Here is a 5,281-nt window from a genome sequence, read left to right on the forward strand (position 1 = left end):
CTGCTGTATGGGCTATTACTAGCAGCTTGCCTGGTTAACACCAGACCTAATCACAAGTGAGATTAGGTCTGGGGAGTTGCCTATATAGTCAGGTTCATTACGTTTGGATCTGAACCTTTCGCTGGATTTTTATGGGGATTTGGAAAACTATACATTTTTGAAAAGTATATTGTATAAGCAATCAGAAAAAACATGTTTCCATTTGCACAAATGTCTGCATGGCGGCCATCTTGGATTTTTCAAAATGGCTTCCGAAAAAACATAATTTTGCAATATCTCAGCTTCTGAATGAGCTAAAACATTGATTCAAACTGCTAAACCTACATTTTCAGGGTCACTGAATCTACTGGTGGTAGTTTTAATGTTCTCAGACAGTTTGTTACCATGCTAATTTATTTGAACTGGTGATTTACTGTATAGTATCTACAAGTAGATGCATGTCTGTCAAGCCCACCATACAAAACATCCCAGCTAGAATGTGCAAAACAGTTTACGTGTCCAGCATTGTGCTGTATATATCTAGGCTTGCTTGTGCAAAGCTCATACCAGCTACATTGTATCCAGTAAACAGGAGCAGTGCCATGTAGTGAATATATTGAATGTCAACAGGCGTTAAATTTTTGCCTTTTGCCTTCCTTCAGCATTCATGTATTTTCTGTATGATGATCCTGGAAACTGACTGCAAGACACAGTTACAAATCAAGTAATAAATTGGTGTTATTAATATTGTTAATGCACATACTGTCATTAACTGGTGTTGGTGATGGTGGTGGAGTGTAACGGTGAGGGTTCTGTTTGCTGTTTGTTCTGGTTATAATCATGGGTGAAGAGCATCGAGGTGAACAAGAGGCATTATCAAGCATTATGAGCTCATTAACTGGAAGCTGTGTGTTTTATGCCAGTCTGACGATGCCAAAAGGTGGTTCTGGTCCAGAATCCAAGATTAGACGCTGATGGACATGTACTGGAAGTAGTTCAAGAGGGGGCCAGTCTGAGTGATGGGGGCTATGTTAAAATCAAAAGACGACTGCAGAACTGCACTAGACAGGCCACAACCTCCCAGTGATGCAGCACCTTCTGCACTGCTTCTAGGCAGGCCAAGAGAAATGTAAATATTGTTTCTGATCTCAAAAAAATCGGGAACTCCACTCACTTGGTCGGACAACAGTCAACCAGTAGCAAACCTAAGGAGGCAGATCAACCATGCCGTTTGGGAAATGTTAATTGTTATGGACTTGGTCAGACCAAGTCTCGAAAAATGACTGAAAAATGACTGACCCAGGCACCTCAGCATCTGATTCTTCTCCACTATCCACAAGATTTCGTACGAGTCCACTCGATAAGAAACCATGCTTCTTCTACCAAAAGGACGATAGTGAACTGCTTTATCAGGTCAAAACTGCAAATGGCAGTGAAACTCTAAAGGCTGCTGTAAAGTCCCAAAATCCCACCCTGAAAACAAGAATGACCACCAGCATCTCAGCAGATGATGCACATTCAATTGCTGTCCAATATCACAAAGATTGCATTCAGTAGAAAGTGGCTGAAAAAGAGAATCCTCACAGTCTTGCCATAACTGAAATCTGTCTGTTCTAAATGACCTAAAGAAGTCAAAAGTCCCTACTATCCAGAAGCATGTGAAGAAGACATGGTTCATGCTGCAATGACAACTGATGAATATGATAACATGAAAGCAATTTACAAAGCAGCACAGGTGACAAGGACAAACATTGCAACCTTCACCAAGACAGGCCAGTGAACAGATGCCATACAAGTATCCAGCAACAACAATGATGTCCCAGCTGAATTGTACAGACTAGCAAGGGTGTGTCTCTCCTTCGCCACTTTCTACTGAATGCAAGTTCATGATTCTCCAAGGCTTCTGAATCAAGCATGTTGACATACATTTTTTTCAATGATGTCCATGCTTTGTTTTGTGTTTCCACATCAATACGGTTGATCAGCTCAAGCAGACATCTTCTTCGAGAGTTGTATTTCTGTCAGGCCTGAGTCTCGCCGTACATGACACATGTTTTGTCCCACAATCTTTGTGATATCATACATCAATTGCATGTGCATCATCTGCTGAGATGCGGGTGTTCAGTCTAGTTTTGAGTGTGAGATTCTGGGACTGTTCCAAAGCAGCCTTTGGAGATTTTCCGGCATTTGCAGTTCTGACCAGATAAAGTAGTTCACCATCGGCGTTTTGGCAGATGGAGCTTTGTTTCTTGATGAGTGGAGTGGAGAAGAATTAGATGTTGTCCTGATGATGATGTCATCTAGAGGTGTGTCGTTCATGAACGAGCCGGTTCTTTTGAACGGCTCCATGAAGTGAACGATGGGAACCGGATCACAGCTGGGGGAGCCACTCGACCGTTATTTCGTTCATTTTTCATTCATTTTAAGCACGTGACCTCGACCAGAGTAATTAAATGTGGGAAAAAACACAATTGTTTGCCTCAAAGAGAGGCAAAAAGAGTCTTTAGAAGCAGGAGAATAATCAGTTGTTGTTTGGACAAAATTACCTTGAGGAGGAGTCAAATATTACATTCTAAACACTAAATAAATAATTTAAAAGAGAGCCAAATGATCCAGTTTTTTGAATGGCTCTTTTAAGTGAACGAGCCATAAAGATCCGGATCCCCAAAAGGAGCCATAAATCCCATCTCTAATGTCATCCTCTCTTCTTGCCACGCTTCTTGGCTGTGCACCGTCCTGTAGAAATTATGTGCATGTTGGTTGCTTGCATGCTGTATTTGAACCTTGTTGGTTGCACCTGAGTGACAGGAGAGATGCTAGACTGCTTTCTGTGTCCCTGGTGTCTCAGCTGTGCAGTTCTGCAGTCGTCTTTGGATTTAACATGGTCCCAATCACTCAGACTGACCCTCTTTTGAACTACTTCTCGTACATGTCCATTAGTGTCTAATCTTGGATTCTGGACCAGAACCATCATGTCTGGCATCATCAGACTGGCATAGAACAGAACATACACAGCTTCCAGTTAATGAGCTCATGGGCTTGACATGTCTCTTGTTCACCTCGATGTTCTTCACCCATGAATATAACCAGAACAAACAGCAAACAGAACCCTCACTGTTACACTAAAGCACACTCACCAACACCAGTTAATGACATGCTCGTATGTGCATTAATAATATTAATAACACCAATTGATTTGTCACTCTGTCTTGCAGTCAGTTTCCAGTATTATCATACAGAAAATGCATGCATGCTGAAGGATTCCCCCAAATGAAAAAAATGAACACCTGTTGACACTCAAAACATTCACTATGTGGCGCTGCTCCTGTATACTGGATACAATGTAGCTGTGAGATTTGCACAGGCAAGCCTGTAAATGTACAGCAAAATGGTGGACATGTAAACTGTACCAGTTTTGCACATACAAGCTGGGATGTTTTAAATGGTGGGCCATCTACTCATAAATACTATAAATCAATAGTTCAAATAAATTTGTGTGGTAACAAAATGTCTGACAACAATAAAACTAACACCATTAGATTCAGTGACCCTGAAAATGTTGGTTAAGCAGTTAAAATCAATGTTCTAACTTATTCAGAAGCTGAGAAATGACAAAATATAGTTTTTTCGGACGCCATTTTGAAAAATCCAAGATGGCCGCCACCTGTGCAAATGGAAACATTGTTTTTCTGATTGCTTATACTATCTACTTTTCAAAAATGTATAGTTTTCCAAATCCCCATAAAAATCCAGCAAAAATACATAATGAACTTGACTAATATTAAATTCCATAGGTGGCAGAATTCTTGGCTATTATGACACACTGCCCTGCTCTCTGATTGGGCAGAGAAACTGTTGAGGTCGGAATGCTTGGCCATTATGACACAGGTACCATGATCTTGTACGTTATGAGTCATCCTCGCCATACTGTCTTTCAGATCGAAACGATTGTGTAGAACTAAAGGCAGTATGGGAGTTCCCAGGCTAACTGGGAGCTGGATAGTCTGCCAATTGAAGGGTCTCGGCAGCCTCACACTCGACACACGGATCAGCATACTTGGTGTGCTCCGATCATGCCACCATCTCATTTGTGTCACTTTTCAGTAAGGTTGTAAGCAAACCACGAACCTGTTTCAGAGTANGATTTTGGATTTCTGACCTAATTAATGAAAAAACACCGCTAGCAAAGGACTATCGGTCACGGCAGGAGTGTTTTGACTAGCAGCTGATGGACGTGATTTTGTTAAGCCAAACGCTAATATTACACATTGCTGTGGTAGCTTTGAAGAGGACTACAGCCATCAAGTTGTGTGATTTCATTTTCGTCTAGCAAGTTTGAGTCAGGGGTCAAAAGATATGCGAGCTCGGCTTACCATGGTGCTGGTTACAATGCCTATCGATACCCATAGAAGAGCCCATAACAGCTGTGATGCATCGCATGACCGTTCAGAAAATAAATACTTATATTCACAATACTATGAATGTGTTTTTTATTTATTAGGAGTGAATAACTGCTGCGATTTGCAGTCACTGCATAAATCACGTTGATGTCTCAGCATTCAAAGTTTATCTGTCCGACCTAGCAACTGTAACTAAAGAGGGCGGGGCTTAGCCAAAGGCGAATTCAATGGAAGGCCCAATACAAAAACGTCAATTTCACAACATTCTATAAAATGGATATATCTCATTCTGTGGTGTTGACCTCCCCATGCCTGTCTTGTATGCTTTATGTCTTCAAGTTGGCTATAACAAGTTATGATGGAGGTGGGGGAGAAATCCTTTGGGGACAATACAGGCTATCTATCCATCTATGATGTCAGTAAACGAAACCCTGGGGGCTGGATAAGCAAACTGTAGAAGGCCAGGGGAAATAATAAAATGACCTCATGACAGATAAGACTTAGTATAACCGTTTTGAGTTCAAGCACACAAATGTAAAGCCCTAAAGTAAACAAAATTCCCTGAAGGCTGTAAAGCAGTAACCTGGCTCGCGTCATCTGGCTGCGTTCATCAACTACACAAGGGAGCATACACAAAGCAGCCCATACACAAAGGGTGCATGCACCCTTGCATGCTTGGGACTTTGCAATGACGTCACTGACGACTGACGTGTATTTCAATATCTTGCAAAAGCGCAATTCGAGTGTAGGTCGCACATGTCATAATAATGACTGCGGAAGAAAGCCCTTAAGAAGCTCCACTCTCCTCCTTATCAAGATCAAAGGAGACTTGCCCTGGGCCCAGGGAGAGAGGGGGGCATTACACTGTATGTATTGGGCTTAGGGGCCATTTCAAATGACGT

This window comes from Engraulis encrasicolus, chromosome 1 (genome assembly GCF_034702125.1).
Source record: "Engraulis encrasicolus isolate BLACKSEA-1 chromosome 1, IST_EnEncr_1.0, whole genome shotgun sequence".
Taxonomy (NCBI): Eukaryota; Metazoa; Chordata; class Actinopteri; order Clupeiformes; family Engraulidae; genus Engraulis; species Engraulis encrasicolus.